Genomic DNA, 19,518 nt, shown 5'->3' with positions numbered 1-19,518 from the left:
AACAGAGTGTCATCATTTTTTGAACATGATAATAAGTTGGGTGTTCCAAGATAGATCTAGTAGGGATACTACTAGGGATAGTATAATAGGTCTAATTTCACATCAACAAGGGTACTAAGGATTCTCTTCTTCTGTGTACAAAATTTTCACATTTTGTAAGGAAAAGAAAAAAATCTCTCCGAATTTTCTACACCGATAATATAAATAGTTGTTTTTCAATTCATATATTTGGTTATAAATCATTATTCAACCTACTATATTATTATTTAATCTTAGCTGGGCAATGAACGCCAAGTTTCTGTTAGCCATGTTTTAGTGATAAATATTTTTGTACAGAGCTCTGCATGCTGATTACTGGATAAATTACTAGAGATGTAGACTTGACAGATTCTCTAAATCTAAAAACCTTAGGTGCTTCTCAAATTCACAAAGTAAAGTAAATTTCTCACATTTTAGTAAGTCTGCATCGCATTTTAAGAGAACCTCCTCCTTACTTATTGATTTAAAGAAGTGTTCTATGATTTGAGCTACCCAGTTGTATCGAGTGTTCTGATTCTTAATCTTATGTAGCGTTATTAGTCACCTCAGGAAAATTTTTGGATATTCTTCTGATCTTATTTCTGAAACCTTTATTATCCATTTCAGGATAAGTTTAAATTGTTTCAATGGAATTGGAGGTTGGCCAGTTTCCAATCTGATCGAGTAGCTTGGTGTATTGTGTGGGAGATTTAATAGAAGATTGAAAACCAGTGATTGACCTTTTTCCAAATCATCCATGTATCTTATCGCGCTATACATCAGAATAGAGGAGACCAGTGAGTCATATAATTTAAATATATCCACCAGTTGTGAATTTGTAGCTTGTAGATAACTGACATTAATAGACACACATCCTACTTTTGCCTTTTTGACCGTTTGTTCTGTATTCTTCTTTCTTCTTATTCTTATACAGGGTTGTCTGGGTCATAATAGTTCCCAAGTAGACATATTCATTTACATATTTGCTTTCCTGTAAACCAAAATAATAGAGCGCATGTTTTTTCTTCTGACTGTAGCCACCTTTTTGAAAGAGTGCAACCTTAGTTTTGTTTACAATTAATTCTAATTTATTTAATTGGCAATACTCGTATCAAAATTTGATGGTTTTTTTTATCTGAGTATAACAGTTTGAGAAAATTACAATATCATCGGCATAGGCCAATAAAATTATCTCAGTCAAATGATTGATGGAAATTCCACAAATGCCTCTTTCAGTCATGAAGTCTACTAAATTAGTCATAAAATTCACAAAAAGTAAAGGTGATATTGTTTCTCCCTGCAAGACACCCTGCAGTATTTGTTTCGGATCTGTTACTTCAAAATTCGTATATATTCTCATGTTAGCTTTCCTGTAAAGTGATCTCAGAATAATAATTATTTTTGTACCATAACTATTGGGATATTAGGTTTTGGCAGGAAAATAAATAAAACGGACTACATATATGAATCATAATACTTTTGGTTTTTGACTGCCTTCTAAGACACTCGTTAGAGAAATGACAGATCAGCAGCTTGCACCAAGTGGTTTCGAGTGGGGAATAACTCTGACTTTAGATGTGCATAGTATGCACATCCAGGGACGTAAAGAAATTAAAATGTATTCTTACAAAAATCTGTGTCAAATAAGTTTTGTCAGAGAATATTGTTATTGACGGATGGGAATGCGGACTTGAAATCTATAAGTAGGGCGTTTAGTTTACCTTTGTCTCTATTAATATAATTTTGAATTATTGATTTCACTATCAGAGAGAATATGTAGTCATCTTCTACCTTTTCTGAAACCTACTTGCCCTTCAGAAAATAGATTCTCTCTTTCGCACCATGTCTATTATTCAAAATGTTTGCAACTTTTGCAGTACAATTAATCAAAGCAATTGGTCTATAATTATTTGGTTCCGTATTACTACCCTTACTTTTATGCAACATTTTAACAATTATCTCTGAGTAGTTCAGTGGAGTGTAATCAATCACTAAAATTTCATTAAAAAATACATTCACGAATAAAATCCAGTTCTCCGGAAATTTTTTAAGAAATTCATTGCTTATACTACTCTTGCCTGGTGACTTTCCACTCTTACACAATTTGAGACGGTTTTTTAATTTCTTCCAGGCTTAGGGGTGCAGTTAAAAAATCGTGTCAGATTTGAGGCCTGAGAAAAGAAGGATTACCAGTCTTTGGCTTCTATGTAGTTTATGGTGATACTACTTTTCCTGTGCAAGTTAATTGTTCGACAATCATTTCGAGTTTTTGGCACTGCATATATTGTTTATCAGATTATCAGTATATTCCGTTTTTACTGCTTTTATTGTGTTATTACAAGTTTTTTTATTTTATACGTAAATTCCTACAAAAGGCTTTGCAAACTTCTCATTTTGAAATATTTTTAAATTGGTTTTTACCACATCTTTGGCAAGTTTGCATGGGTAATTAAACCAAGGTCTATGTGATATATTTTTATAGAAGTGCATATGTAATATTTGTATCTAAAAAAGTATTGAACTCATCAATATCCATGTTTAGCAATCGCGACAGCAAATTACATAACATTTGTATTTGAAATGGATACAGTAAGTTGTTTTTCGATTTGACTCTTCTTTAAATACTTTATTGAACTTCCGTATTCAAGGTGACTGCCACCGGGTAGTAGTCAAACTTAGTGACAAAATCATCGAGTACTTCAAACGTTCGTATCAAACCTAGCGTTTGGGCACTTGCACACATGAGATCAATTGTTGAGCAATCAAGGATACTTGTATATTACATGTAAACTTCCTAGGAATATCATTATTTATTCTACCATTTAGTAAAAAGAATCCTAAAGATTCCATAACTTCCACCAGTTTTCGTCTTCCAGGATTATAAATTTAATCTGAAGTTTCTCTTTTACCTATTAGTGATGTGTTATCAAAAATTGAATCCTCAGAGTAGGTATTCTCAGAACCGACACGAACGTTAAAATCGCCCGATACGATTATTTTTTCATTCGGATATTTTAAAAAAATATTATATATTCCCTTTTTTATTTCTCCAACTACACTCGGCAACCCCATTATCAGGCTTACGTAAACAATACCATGTATAAACATGACAAATCTTCTTATTCTTGTGATGATGAAGTACCTTGATGTGGATATTGTTGTATCACTGCTCATCGAGAAATATCACGAGTCCTCCTTCTGCCTTTACCTTGTCCGCTTCTTTGATAGCTTGGCTATATAAGATTATTTCTTTAGATGTATTGCGTGTGAATATCTCCACTCGTGATTTATCCTCACACCACGTCTTGCTTACACCTACAGTGTCTCCTGTGTGTAATTGATCTCTGATGTCTATTATGTCGCCTATCCTTTTCATATTTCAAACGATAAGCTTGAGTGCGTTAGAATGATATGCTGGTTGTTATATCCCCTGATCACCGTCGCGCCCCACTTCACGCCTGCTTTGATCTTGTTTGTCATCCGCGCCGAAATTCTTCTATCTTTGGCGTACTTAGATTCCAGGTTTCTTTTGGCATGCTGGATCGTATTCTTTCTCGGCAATGCTGATCTTAGCGTTTTAAAAACCTCATATCTTAAGTTACAAGAATTATTTTCACTGTTTCCTTTTTCCGAATGATGAAGCGAGCTCAATTACCTTTGCGCTTCAGTTATATTTATGATTTGCCCGTCCATATCCAGTTTTGCTGCCTTTTCTTTTGATATCTTTCTGTTTTGCTTCCAATAACTTTTTCAGGTCCATCGCTTTCTTTCCTTGCTCAGGTCGTGCCCAACAAAAACATATTATGGTTTGTATTCAAGAACCTGTTTCAAGATGATAGCTTCTGTTGATTAACAATTTCAAGGTTAGTTTAATTGGCCGAGTCTCTTTGTTGACACCGACTCTTACCACTGAGTCTATCTCACTCACATCGATGTCTATCTCACAAGGAAAGTCTTTCCGCTGACATGCTTCGATTTTGATGAAATTCATATATGTTATTCTACATCAAAATCTAAGAGACACGTATTTTTTTTTATCGGCGGAGAAACGTTTCTAGGGGGTGAAATTATCCTTTGCAGTTGAGACCTCCGAGGGGTACTTTTCAGGTTTCACCTATTTTCACTTGAGATAATCGAATGCACCCAAATGGATAATTACCTTGATGATAAACGATGAAACATGCAATTGGTTTCATATCAGGGGGTTGCATAGAAAAAAAATTATAGGGGTTGAAATTCATAAAATCGTTATAACAAAAAAAAAAACTATTGCACCTGTCTCGATGGATTCAATTGCACTTTGAAGAGCGACAAAAAATAACACATATGGGTTTTCGCGTTTTTCTCGCAAATCAAGTTAAGGGGGTGAACTACCCCTGTGTTCGTTTACATTTAATCCCAATAAAACGGCAGTAATCATTATTTTTTTTTATTCCTTCTCCTAGTGATATGTTTTTTTTCAATTTACCACAACCTCATCACGTATATAGCATTTAATAAACGGTTTTATCTAGGAGCCAACTTATTTATAGATCGATCTTTCGTTGAAGAAGTATTTATATCTGATTCATCGATAATTCTGACTGATATCTATTTGGCAATGAGATGACATAAGCATACGATAAGCACTTACACATAGTCGTTTCGGTAGATAAGACCAAGTTTTGGGATGACGCACAGAAAAACTGCGTAGTCAAGTAAAAAAAGAAAGCGTACAATACACTCGTATTTTTTATTGATAATATGTCAACGGTTTAACAAAATAATCACTATAGCAATAAATAGAAGCGAATATATAATCATATGCTCTATTAGCCGTTGTAAGTACTGCAGTAATAATACTCATCGAAAAAGTGTTTCAAACATAACGACTTTTTACACCAGGAACAGCGAACAATAGCAACAATTTCACATCCTGGAATTTCACAGTGTGAGTTGCAGGAATCTCCAAGTGCAAAGTGTACAGAATTTTCAAAATTCGTTGGTTTTTCTTCTATGTAACCACTTTTGTACCAAGAATATTTGAAAAGATCGATATAACGTGGTGACGACAGTTGGTTATGAACAAGTGACTGAAGCTTTATGATATTGTTTCTCAAATGCAAATCAATATCATAATTCATCAAAAGACAATTATCAGAAAAATGTCGAACAAAATTTTTCCATACTCGGAATCCAAAAACATCGAGGGGCTGGATTTTTCCGGTAGTTCCTTTAGGTATGAGCATTACTTTAACATCTCTATTTGAAGGTTTCACATCAAGTACAGCTTGGGGACAGTGTCCAGTCGAAGAATCAATCAGTAATAGAGATTTTGAACTAACTTTCGGGAAAAATGCATGCTGCAACCAAATTTTAAAATGATCTAAAAATAGAAAAACCTATCATTTTTTCATTCGAAAAAATGTCTATACAAAAACAGTGGGTGTAATTTATACCTGAAGTAAGCTTCCCAGGCTTGGATACTTCTGTGTATACATTATCTGGTCTGAAAAGCGTTTTCTCCACTATTGGACCAATCTTGCCAGTTAGTTCTTTTAAAACCAAAAATAGAGGAGATTAGCAGCTTACCGTCAGCTGATACAGTCGGCTGAATAGTGTAACTGTGGCTCGTAGAAGAGACTGATCGTACAAGACATTGTACTTGCTTTTCTCCTTCGACTGCTAAAGTTCTTCCCGAATGCATTTCTAGTTGGAAGCCACTCTGATCTGCGTCAAATGTATTTGACAATCTGTACGTTCTAATATTTTGCTTTACGTCACAGACAAATTTTTGAATTTGTTGTTCCAAGACTTTTCCATCTTCAATTGTTTTGGATGTAATGAATTTATTAATTTTTCTCGATACGATACGATGAGCTGCTTTGAATGAGTTTATCCACGTACGAGATGCTTTGAAACGAAAATCAGTATGCCTTATTTCTTTTTGAGCATGTAAGGCCCATTTTTTCAAATCAGAATCGTGCACTATTAAACCAGCATCCACAGCAGCTTTGAAATTTTCGAAAGTGTAACCACAAATTAGTGCTAATTTTTCTTTGTATGTCCCCCCCTTGTTCAAATTGTGGGCCCACCGGTGCAACTGTCGTATAGATTGCACTTTCTTGAACCTTTGTTTATCACTGCCCAAACCCAAATTTCTTTTCTTCCCACTGCGCCAATACTCAACGGCCCTTAATTTGTACTCGTAAGATAAGTCTTCGTTATCACGAGTGCATGTATCAGGCGAAAGTTCTGGTTCATACAGGACGTTTGCCCATTCTTTATCTTCAACAATTTCCATTTCCCAATCCTTAAACGGTTCTTCGAAATGCAAAGAATTTTCTTCTACCATTTCGAAACCACTGTATTCGTTCATTGCACTCAACAAAATATTTTCAAAGTTTTCTTTAAACTGTATTTCATCGTTATTTACTGGCGTATCCGGTAAACGCATAACTTTAAAAGTTGCGAGAAGCATTCTAATAACGTTCAAAGGATTTATCTTCATTTTCATTAATATTTGCAATTTCGTTCTAAATAGTCTCGAATTGTAAGTGACTTCTTTCGTTGTGTAAAAGAAAAATAGCCGACCGTGGTGAATATATCCCGCGATCGCAGTTTTATCATTGCTTCTACGTCGTATTTCAAATCTAATTATGGAAGCGAGTGACAGACTGAACAGAGGTGACTCCCAGATAACACCTTCAAGCAAGGGGGGAGGGATTACGATAACTATGAAAATATGTCAGTATTTCCTAAATTTTTGTGAAAAATATAAGAAATAGATATTTTTGAAATTCGTCTTGTTGTATATTCAGTATTAACTAATAAAAAAAAATGTTATCCGTAAAAGTTATCCAATCTGTCATTTTTGGTGGCAAAAATGAATAAGTGAATTCTTTTAAACTGTGAATGTGATTCGTATAATACCGTCAAAAGTTACAAAAAATAAAAAATTGATGAAGTGGTAGAATTTTCAGCGGAAAAATTTGATTTTTTCCAAATTTCCTTCCTCAATTGGGTAAAATCCATTGTTTGAATAAATTTTAAATGGAATGTTTTAAGTATAACTAGAACAGTCTCAAACTGCCTTCAAATAAAAAACAAACCATTAAGATTGGATGCATACTTTTGGTCCTATCACTTTAACCAATTATGAAAATATAATTTCGAGAAAAATCTGTCCATCGTTTGATACGTAGATGTCGAGAATTTAGAGAAAAAACGAATCACTACGAGAAGAAATAAGACAAAAAAAGAATTACTGCCGTTTTATTGAGATAAAATGTAAACGTACAGGGGGGTAGCTTACCCCCTTAACTTGGATTGCGAGAAAAACGCGAAAACCCATATGTATTATTTTTTTTCGCTCTTCAAAGTGCAATTGAATCTATCGAGATAGGTATAATAGTTTTTTTGTTACAACAATTTTATGAATTTTAACCCCTATAACTTTTTTCCTATGCAACCCCCCGATTTGAAACCAGTTGCATTTTTCATCGTTTATCATTAAGGTAATTATCCGTTTGGGTGCATTCGATTATCTCAAGTGAAAATAGGTGAAACCTGAAAAGTACCCCTCGGAGGTCTCAACTGCAAAGGATAATTTCACCCCCTAAAAATGTTTCTCCGCCGATAAAAAAATTACGTATCCCTTAGATTTTGATGTAGAATAACATATATAAATTTCATCAAAATCGAAGCATGTCAGCGGAAAGACTTTCCTTGTCAATCGTTTTAGCATACCCAGGTTGCATAATAGTCCAGCCGAGTAAGCATTGACTCCTGTTCTTTTCGAGAACAGTTTCACCGATTTTTTTGTAGGCAGATTTGACCTCAACCAATGAGCCCTTGATTTTGCCGCCATATCAATTTAACTGCTGATTGTTCATAAAAATGTTGAAAAAAAAATCGAATTTTAATTTTTAACCTTTTTTGTATCGGCGTGAGGAAAAAATATTTGATATAAAAGTAGTATGTCTCATCCTCGTGTATTTGAAAAAAAATCTTGATTCAAAAAATAATTTTTAGTTTGGCCACAAAATGTAAAAAAACAGCCATTATTTTTTTTTTCAAATTTCAATCCTGTTTTCTTAATTATAAGTTTAAACCTTCGAAACTCACATGTCGCGTGTGAAATTAGTGCTTCAAAAACCAGTCCAAAAATTTTTCGATTATCTCGTCGATTATGGCAACAAATAGCGATTTTCGAAAAAACTTTGGGTACCAATAGAATCCAACATAATGAGGTGACAGCGTCAAAAAAAATTTCTCGTAGTACTTACAGATATGGAGATTACTAATGCGATTGAAAAGTTTTCTTACTTGACAAATAGGATTATTGCTGAAATTATAGACTTACGAAAAACATTTTTTAATATTGTTATTTCTATTTTTGAGACGAAAAATTAAAAAAAAAACCTCTTCATCTCTACCGGAACCGGAGTTACACTTGTTTTACTTATTTGCGATTTATTATCAATGTTAATAATATTAAGATTTGAAAAAAATACTATGTCTCGTCCATACCTCAAGGGTCAAATAAGAACTTTTTCATTTTGATTTAAGCTCTATTTTTATCAAAGTTAATTAGTGAATCGAGGCAAACGCGAGGCGTCGCATCCCAGCAGCGCGGCAACGTGAAATGATGGCGTGGCGACGCGGCGGGGGCATACGAGAGCGGATGGTCGAACGGTAGTTGTTAAATGAATATCTCCGGTAAAAATTATCGTAGAAGTATCTTTTCTTTTTTTAAACAAATTATTTTTTTCTCAGCTATCGGAATATTCAATGAGTTTTTTATTTTGATCAAAAATTTTTTTTTTTCCTTTTATATCGCAATACCTCCGATAAAAATTGTTAGATTTATTTTTTTAAAAAACTAATTACTCTTTTCTCAGCAATCGGGATATGTCATTAATTTTTCATTTTGATCAATATTTTTTTGTCTTCTTTTCTTTCTTTTATATCGCAATATCTCCGGCAAAAATTGTCGTAGAAGGATTTCTTTTTTTTTAAATCTAATTAATTGCCATCATTGAAAAAAAATGAAAAAAAATGAAAAAAATAGACGAAGAAAAAAGAAAAATAAATTAAAAAAAAAGCATTAAATTAAAAGAAAAAAAACATTAATCAAAATCAAAAACTAATGACATATGCCGATTGCTGAGAAAAAAGTAATTCGATTTAAAAAAAAAAGAAATCCTTCTACAAAAATTTTTTTTGACGCTGTAACCCCATTATGTTGGATTCTATTGGTACCGAAAGTTTTTCGAAAATCGCTATTTGTTGCCATAATGTACGAGATAATCCAATAATTTTTGGACTGGTTTTTGAAGCACTAATTTCACAAGTGACATGTGTGTTTCGAAGGTTTTAATTTATAATCAAGGAAACTGGATTGAAATTAAAAAAAAAAAAAATGGCTGGTTGTTTTGCATTTTACGTCCAAACTGAAAATTATTTTTTGAATCAAAAATATTTATTTTTTATGCACGAGAATGAGACCTACTACTTTCATATCGAACATTTTTTCCTCACGCCGATAGAAAAAAAATTAAAAATAAAAATTCGATTTTTTTTTTCAATATTTTTATAAACAATCAGCTGTTAAATTGATATGGCGGCAAAATCAAGGGCTTATTGGTTGAGGTCAAATCTACCTACGAAAAAATTGACGAAGCTGTTCTCGAAAAGAACAGGAGTCAGTCGATTACATGCCTCATTCGCCTGTACTACAACTTTCAATAGTTTCCTCACCTTTTTCTGGTATATTAGAAAACATAAGATTTTTTGCTGTATCTTTGTCTTGGAAGGCTCGAGTTTTCTCTATTCTCACAATCTTTTTCTTTCGCTTGTTGAATCATTTTCGAGAGCTTCAGACTTTGATCGCCATGCTTCAATATCCTCGGCAAGCTTCTTTTGTGATTCTACCATTTTCTTGTTCGATTTTTGAATCGCTTCGACCGCTTTATTTGTAGTTTTTGACATTGATGTCAAGTTAGAAATCATACCCTGTAGTTCCTTTATGCCCTCTTGCGTCACACTTATTTTTCCACTTTTTAGTGTCATCACTCCTGACTTTAATCTAAGTATAATAGAATAACCATAGAGTATATCGAGGAGCAACGTAAATGCTCAGACGTAACTCCTACTTATTTTATTCTATACATATTCCTACATATTACATTCTATATGCAGTTATTGGATTTGTTGATGAACGAAATTCGGGAACTACTATGCATTAAACAAATCTAAAAAAATATATTAGGAGCTGAGTTTACCACCTACTATTGGGTTGCAGCATCTTTGCACTCGTGGTAGGTTTCCCAAACACAGCCCGCCTCGATAAGAGACTCACCTCCACCACAGGAGTTTCTGGACCTGTCTATATGATCGTACCTGAGAAGCATCGAAAATGCCACTCACAAAACGTAAAATTAGAATTAGGTAACTTACTCTTGACGACATAGTGCGTACAATTGAGTTATTCGAAAGTGCGCATGCGCCAAGTGAAGCGCTAATGTGTAAAATAAAGCATTCCAACTGTATACGCATGTGCCAACGCTGCTTCATCGCACTGATCGCAAATTCGGCATCGACTTTAAAAATCGAATTTTCCAAGCAAATTTTGGAAAAGTGTTTTCGGTTCAATGAATCGACCGTCAAGGCCTCTTAAGAAGGCCCCTTCCGAGACATGCGCTCATCCCTTGCACCAATATACCCACAACTTTTTTCCACTGAGCTTGGCTTAGCCAAAAGTTATACATGTGTTAGTGCAAGCAGTGACCACGTGAATAGGACGAAGCCTTTTGAAGTTACACGTGTGATATAGTGTGTCCGTGGAGATTATACTGCTTGCAGATAGTTTGATTTCATTTCTATATAATTTACCACTTTCTAAAATATCTCCTGGAATAGGTATTTTATACTTATGGCAGTAGACAACACATTTTTGATAGCAATAATAACTACTGCCAGATAATATGTCTGGCTTCGGTATTGAGATTTGGAAATTCTACTCTACCCATTTTGTTGATGCAGGCTGGAGTTATCTGTTCTCAAAAGTATCTGGCGACAACGTAAATTTTTTGTAAAACGCCTGAATGCACATAGTGCTGCTTTCAATTCGAGAACGTTTGTACGAAAACTCTGCTCTAACAAATTCCACCAACCTTTGGTCCATTTACCACAACAATATTCTCCCATCCCAGACAGTGAGGAATCTGAAAAAATGTTGGTGGTATAACTATAACTCCTAATAATCCGCATACTTGACGGGATCTAATTTTGAAGGGATATGAATTTTATTCTGTCCGATTGATTCTCTTGTGTTTGTCACTCTACCGTTTAGCAGGCTACGATCAACACTCTCTAATTTTACAGCTCCTTTTCTTAGAGAAGTGAGTTATTAGGTTACATGTCGTCTGTCTCTTCTGCTGTGGGAATTTGAGATTAAGCTTATGACGATCCTCCACAAACCCTAAAACTTTCACCCGATTTTTAGATTGCAGAAGATATTTTTTCAAGCTTAGGACGAAGCCTATAGTATATTGTTTGTTATTGCGACGAATTAGGCCAAGCAATAGAGGATTTTTCATGACAAGAATACTAACGGAATTCCAACTGTGCGATCATCAGACGGAAGGCAGTCCGTACTTGTATTTTGTTATGATTCCTACTCGCAGCTATGGTCGCAAAATTTTTTTATTTTTTTTTGCTTATAAAATCGAAACCAATGAAGCGATCTTGATGCAACAGACGAGTTGTAGAGAATCAAAATTCGAACAAAATGAGTGTTCGCGCGTTTTAACTAGGGAGCTGGGTGCCATTTTGGTAAATAATTTGTTCGTCTCTCATATCGATAGGGATGAAAGTTCAGATCAATACAAATCGATTTGGCTCAGTTAATTAAGGTCGTACGTCCCTGCACGGAAAAAAAAATTCAGCTCGTGGAACTAAATATTAGATAGTTACTTGTAAACAGTTCGTCGAACTAAACGTTCTGTTATTGGAAGAGCACTGCATGGTTCGTATAACTGACTGTTAGTCAGCTGTCATAGCTGTACGTTGTTCAGCTCTCTCAGCTAAACAGCTTCGTTCGAAGAGCTAGACCAGAATTTTTCGGCTCCGCTCACATCGCTTATTATTAAATAGTACAATTATATTGCTATTAGTATTATTTTTCATCATTATTATCATTATTTATTCAGTGTCATTTACATATTTGAATGGACTATTTAAACAATTATCTATCAACTGTATTTAAATCATACTCATGAAATTTGAAGGTTATGAAATATGTCAACGCACCAGAGCACAGCGCAACTTACAGCTCTTAGAGCAAAACCATTCAGCTGTGAGAGCTGAACAACTTGCAGCTATCAGAGCTGACTAATATATAGTTGCTGTAACTATAAGATAGACCGTAGAGTGCGTATAGTTACTGGAGCTGTAGAATACAGCTCGCCGAACAGAATTTTTTTTTCCGTGTGCGTTTTTGAGTTACAGCGCTTCAAAAATGTAAAAAAAAAGGGTACTAAATCATGTGTTCGTGTCTGCCTCTTGAACTGATGCTCAGAATCGTCCTCAAAACGTTGAAAATGCAGATGCAGACATGCCCTGCATTATCACGGGACGTAGTTGTAAAAATGTAAAAAAAAGCTCTACTAAATCATTTGTTCGTCGTTCTAGTTGCGTCCATTCGATTCAATAGGACTACTCGAATACAAAAAAAAGTTGGCAGACATTTTGGTCACTGATTTTGAGGTGTACGATTTTTTGAAGTTCACGCAGAATCAAGGGAAAGTGGGTATTACGGTTATTTATTGTTGGTATTAATAGTTTTAGTATTATTATATATATTGTTCAGTCGTTTTTATTGGATCCAATAAAAAAAAGAAAAAGAACAGTTTATTACAACGTCAGAAGACGCAAATAAATTTAAAGATGTATGTTATGGATCGTCCCAGCCAAAAATTGTGTACGATCAGACTTTTCGTACTTTGTTACTTAATAAGAATCTGAAAAAATTCAACAACATTCGACATGCTATGAACAACGATCATCAATAATAATATTGCCCAAAAGTTATTAACCAAATTGTTTGAACAAATAATTATTTAACAATTTATTATATACGTATAGGTATATACCTGCACATATATCTATGTATAGATATGACCCAACTCTCTCCGGAGTTATAACGTTCTCACTTTTTTCTCTCTAAGAAAGAAGGACAAACAATACAGTTCATCTTATACCTGTGGGATGGCAGGTAACAGATTTAGAACCCGAATTTTTGAAATATTTTTTTAAAATTATTCCTATCAATTACTTGTATGTAACATAAATTACTTTTATTAACATTTTGTAGGCGCAGAATTTTGTACTTGTGGCTTGGCGCGAGCGTAGAGTTAAAAAAAAAATTTATGTTTAAATGGTCTGCCTTTGGAAAATCAGGTGTCTGGATGTCTGCCTCTGGATTTTCAACGTTTTGAGGACGATTCTGAGCATCAGTCCAAGAGGCAGACACGAACACATGATTTAGTACCCTTTTTTTTACATTTTTGAAGCGCTATCAATTGACAACTCAGTCCTACCATGGTGGCAGACCATTTTTGTGTGGCCCTTCACATTGTTTTTAATCGAACAATTCAGGTCTGCCGAGCGAACATTTCATATACACGTTTTTAAATCATAAAAAAAACTTAAAAAATTTACTACTACAAAAGTCAGAGGTCTGGATGTCTGCCGCTGGATTTTGATCGTTTTCAGGATGATTCTGACCATCAGTTCAAGAGGCAGACACGAACAAATGATTTAGCACACCCTTTTTTTTAATTTTTCAAGCGCTGTCAATTGACAACGCAGGCCTGTCATGGTGGCAGACGCGGTCCTTAATGTTTCTCATGGTACAAAATTTGATATTAATAATGTCTGCCAAACGAACAAATCATTTATAAATTTTGGCACCCAGCTCCCTAGCTATTTGGCGATCAGTATAGCTCAAAATATAGAGCAGCTTGATTAGTTTCAGTGCTTAAAACCAGAGGGCAGGCGGGTGGCGCTTGACGCTCTGATAACGTTGAGCGCACGGATTTAGGCAGATTGGTTTCGGCCGTGAATGAGTGGGGATGAGCGTAGCTTGGTGCATATTTCGTAAACCACCTTATCCTCAATTGGATTCCCTGTATTGAGTCAACTCCCTATTATGGGCGCGCCTCTCAGAGCCACTAGCCAATTGTTCGACTAGCTCATCAAGCTGGGGGCATCAGCTGGACGAGTCACATGATGTGCTCGCGGGTACGTGATCTTAGAATTGATCTTAGAATTGCCGCCGGGGCACACCTCTCTTGCGACCTTGAGTCCACATCCTGCCATGTGAAAAAGGCCTCGGCTGAGGCCGCGTTGCAGGCTTAGGTGGGGAGTGCTTTCCACAATTCTGTAGATTGGTCCAAGTCTTCTTTCGCTTATTATTAAGACCGTCCCTCCTGCGTTAATTAGACTAAAATGACAGAGCTCTCTTAGGTAGCGATAATTAAGCTAGAAATTAAGGTTGACCTCTGGAGGTCCTCATCTTCATGTAATTGGTGTAGACAATTTTCTTGTATATTTAGATCTTCTTATTAAAAACGCCGAAATTATAAGTCAACGTTTCGACCTTCGGATGTGCGTCATCTTCTGGATTGTTTACTGCATCTAGTACAAGAGAAAAAAATATAAATACATGTATATAAACAAATAAATTTGCTTACTCGTTACATAGCATCTCAATTATTGCACAACGATGTAAAGTCTCATACTGAACTGTTCAAAATTTCCAACCAACCAGCAAATACGAAAAGAACCAGAAGAAAAGTATCTTTGCACTGAAGACTTCTTTTCATTCTCCACTTGAAATTGTTTAACATTTTAAATTTAAATATACACCAATGACGAGGGCCCTTGGATGGAACTCACACACAGAAAATTGTATTATAAAAATACCTTGAACAAGAAAAAAAAACCATAATATAATATCGCATAACGGTATTTGAAACGGTTGAACCAATAAGTTATGCGTGATCAACACTTGTTTTTGTAATATCACCTAATTCTGTTTATACAGACCTATTTACATTGAGAAAAGAGGATCAACCGTGGACTAGATGCGTTCATCATATTTTAAGGAACCGGGAATTTTTCCTTTCTCTTTTTCTTCTTACTTCCCACGTCTCCATCCGTCACAATAAGGATATTTAAATTGGAAAAATTTAGATTAAACTCTGGCTTGCGTACGTGGTGACCACCGAAACAATAAGGAAGAAGTAAGGAGGAACCGAAACGAGAAACTAGAACAGAAACTATCAATTCAAATTTGAATAATTGTGAACACAGTCGGTAACTTATCCTAGAGACTAGCGTCCGTAATTAATTTTACATAGGCGTCACTCAAATTCTCCACATCCTGTCTTACAATTAGATTCATAGAATCAGTGTGACTTACAATATTGCACATTTCGAAAATTAGTCTGTTATAATAACGAGGTTCTTCATAGAGAATTCTTATATTATGATAATCAAATTAGCGATTAAATTGTAACATTTGTTTAGTTAGGGCCGTGTGGTGGTCAAACTCTTTGATGTTGTTCTTGTGTTCATTTAATCTAACGGAAAGTAACCGACTAGTCTGACCGATGTACGGCTTGTTACAATTTTTACATGGAATTTTGTACACCAAATTTGAATGTTTATCTCCAAGTAACGCGTCTTTGCCCGAATCGAAAACTAACCACAAATCATTTAAGTTGTTTCCGGTGAATTTAATATTATATTTCTTAAAAGTTCTATTTAACAATTCAAATAATCCTGAAACATAAGGAATTGACACGAAACTAAACAAATTATTGTTATCCATATGATTATCTTCCTTGTTGTGTCTCCTTTAACTATGACACGGCGTCTCGATGTTATAATTTTGTGTAATAATTTGCATGGATAATCATTTTTTAAAAGAACTTCTTTTATTATTTCAAGACTTTCATCATGAAGCAATCATTTGCAAGTTCTATTCCCCTATCTACCAAATTAATAACGGTGCCTATCTTGCAGGATTTCGGATGATGTCAATTATAATTTAAATATCTTTGTGTTAGTTTCTGAAACCAATCGGTTTCTATGGTCAAGGATTTGTTAATAATCATTACATCTAAGAAATTTGTTCGATTATTTAATTTAAAATTCAAAATAATATATAAATATAACATATTTAAAATTCACCAAATTTATATTTTTTTTACTCTCTTGTACTAGATGCAATAAACAGTCCTGAAGATGACCCACATCCTAGGGTCGAAACGTTGATTTATAATTTTGATATTTTTAATAGGAAGATCTACATAACCAAGAAAATTTTCTACATCATAAGAGAGGTCAAGAACTGATTTACTTTCATGTAATCGGGTCTGATGTTACTTCAGTCAAAAAACTTGGTTGCACTATCTGGCTTATTCAGGCTTCTCCCTCCACTCCGGGAGGGTTTTTACGCCTGAGCAAGTTGTGATTCACTAAATTACCCGCGAAACGACTGTGTTGTTATTCAAAAACCCCGACTACCCAATCCCCCTCGAATTCTCCCTTTGTGACACAAATCAAGCAAACAATAAGTTTTGAAACGATTCGATCAGAGAACCGGAGAAAACATCCAAAACAGAAAATAACTTTGTTTTTTTTTTTTTAAATTTACAACTCCGGCATTTTTCAAGTCGTAGTATGGGACCTTCGAACAGATGTAATATGATCTTTATTTGTACATAAGATAGACGCTGTTGGATGAATAGTTTTTGCACAATTGCAATTTGAATTTTTTACTATCTTTCAGAGTATGTGGATATGTCACGAATGGTCCGATTTCTATTTTTCCAGAAAATTTGTCAAATAGAACTAAAGTAGTGCAAAACAAGTATCCTTGTTTTATAGCAAAATGTTACAGAATACATAAAAAATTATGAATAATAGTTTCTTGACCTCGATAATGTTGAATTAGAACTTTTTCTTGAATATGAAGATCAGTAACAGACAACCAAAAATTTTGTTTACGTTTCGGCCTGAGTGGCGGCCCTTGTCAGAACGATTATTTATTTACAAAACCATCTATGACAAGAAAAGAGCAATTGGTAAAAGGAGTGAAATATTTAAACTTATAACAGATAATTATGAGTAACGAAGGCACGTGTGCAGACATAACCTTCAATAGGAATTACCTGATAATGACGTGGAATATTACACATCTTATAAACGAAGAATGAAGAAAACATTAAATAAAACAAAGTAGACTAAAAGCCCATTGTGGTAATGAAAATAGCAATACGTAGCTCCCAAACGTTCATCTGAGTTTTTAAATTAATTCAAAGACACAGCAGACAAAAAATCGATTTTCTACAAGTAGATCCTCCAACGTGCAACTGAAAAGAGAACGAAATCAGTAAGTAGGAAGAAGCATCAACAATGAGATCACGATGTAAATGGATAGGAAAATATCATAATAAGATAAGGTAGAGAGCAAGTTCAGTCGATAATTAGTAGTTATGGTTAATGTATCACAGCAGTGTAAATTGTGCTGAGATGTTCAATATCCTGTCTTAGATTGAGAGAATTAGGATGTGCAACAATGTTAAATATTTCTAACAACAAGCGTTTGTAATACAAAGGTTCAACATCTAAAATACTGACTTGATCATCGTTGAAGGCATGATCAAATTCAATCTAATGTCTCGTTAGAGCTGTGTAATTATCCTCATGCTCATGAATGTTTCTTTTATGTTCATTGATTCTCGTATGCAACTGCCTACTTGTTTATCCTACGTATAACATATTACTTTGTCTACATAGAAATTCCTAAACGACGCAAGAACGCTTGTCCAAGGATAGAAAATCTTTACCTGAATCAAACAAAGAAGATAAATCATGTACTTTTTTACCGACAAATTGAATATTATATTTTGATAAAATTCTATTTAGAGACTCGAATAGATTGACAATATAAAGGATAGAAACAAAGTTTTTGGGATTAATATGTGCAACAGTTACTTCATTATTATTATGAGAATCACAAACAGACTTGTATTTCTCTTGTATACGTTTATTAAGAAGGATCGGTGGATCATCGTTCTTGCGTAGTACATGATAGATCAACGAAAGGTTCTTATTATGAAATTCAATACTAAATAATCTAATCGCTCTATCAACCAAACAATTGATCCTTCCAATCTTGTATGATCTGGGATGGTGAGAATGAAAATTTAAGTACCTCTGTGACCAGGTGACTTTGTAGAACCATTCCGTTTTGATAAGCTGATTTTCATTGATAATAAGCATATCAAAAAAATTGAATTCACGGTTGCATTCTATTTCAGATGTGATACGAAACCGAGGGTGGAATTGTTCAGACATCTAGAATTGAATCGCCTTTGTTGGAAGGAACATCAGTGATTATGTTATTAACAGATCTGAAATAGAATGGAAGCGTAAAGTCAAGTTTGTTTGAACAATCGTCTTCTGAATCATCCATGACCAAATCAGACAAGATTGGAGTAAAAAATGATCCCGAACATGATTGAAAACGAGGGGAGGCGCATATATGTATAATAATCGAAGCGCATCGCGCACGATTTAGCAATCTTTTAATTCGATTATTTCAGCAACCAATGGAGCTTTGTCGATGACCATGTACTATATTAAATCATGTTCCTCTTCGTTTATTTTTCATCTATTTCATATTCATGTAAGGATATTTTTAAAAACCATTCAATTGCAGCTTTTCCGCTGATTTTTTGTGACATCTGAATGGAGAATCAGTTTCCTGTGGTTCAGCTACCCCATAATAGAAAATAAAAAAATTGACATAGCTCCAGTGGTTGCTGAAATAATCGAGTTAAAAGATTGATAAATCGCGCACCGTGCGCTTCTATTATTACATATGCGCCTCCCCTCGTCGTACAATCCCCACTACTCGACTGCGTTCTTGCGCTCGGCCGTTTTCAGTCATGTTCGGGATCATTTTTCACCCATAGTGCAGCATTTTGGCATAAAATTATGATATACCATCCAGACGCTGTGAAAAATAGTGTATTGAAAATTCAAATCGCGATTGTGCAAAAACAATTCATCCGATGGCGCCTATCTTGTGCGTGAATGAAGAACATGTCAATCACTACTTTTTTTCTAAGGACCAGCACTATGGCTTAAGAAATAACGGAGTTATGAATTTTTGAAAGAATGAAGATTTTTTCTGTTTTTTTGGTGTTTTCTCCGCTAATAATGATCCGATCGAGTCGTTCCAAAGCTCGCATTTTGTTTCTCTTCAACTCGTCTCGTGACAGCATCAAGATGATTTGTTCGCATTTTGATTCTCTACAACTCGTGTCATGATAGCATTAAGATTGCTTCGTTGGTTTCGATTCTATAAGCAAGCAACTTTAAAAATCACGATTTTTTGCGTATAAACGTTAATAAAAAATGCTAGACCATTATTGTGAG

At 34.5% G+C, this 19,518-nt stretch overlaps 1 protein-coding gene across 6 annotated transcripts in view; it reads left to right on the top strand.

Moving 5' to 3' along the window:
* Positions 1–19,518, top strand: part of LOC124175079 (MAGE-like protein 2) — a 238,982-nt gene that overhangs the window by 146,537 nt on the left and 72,927 nt on the right. The window lies entirely within an intron of this gene.

The sequence above is a fragment of the Neodiprion fabricii genome, chromosome 1 (genome assembly GCF_021155785.1).
Source record: "Neodiprion fabricii isolate iyNeoFabr1 chromosome 1, iyNeoFabr1.1, whole genome shotgun sequence".
Taxonomy (NCBI): Eukaryota; Metazoa; Arthropoda; class Insecta; order Hymenoptera; family Diprionidae; genus Neodiprion; species Neodiprion fabricii.
The sequence above is the reverse complement of the archived record's forward strand: the minus strand, read 5'-3'. Positions and strand labels throughout refer to the sequence as shown.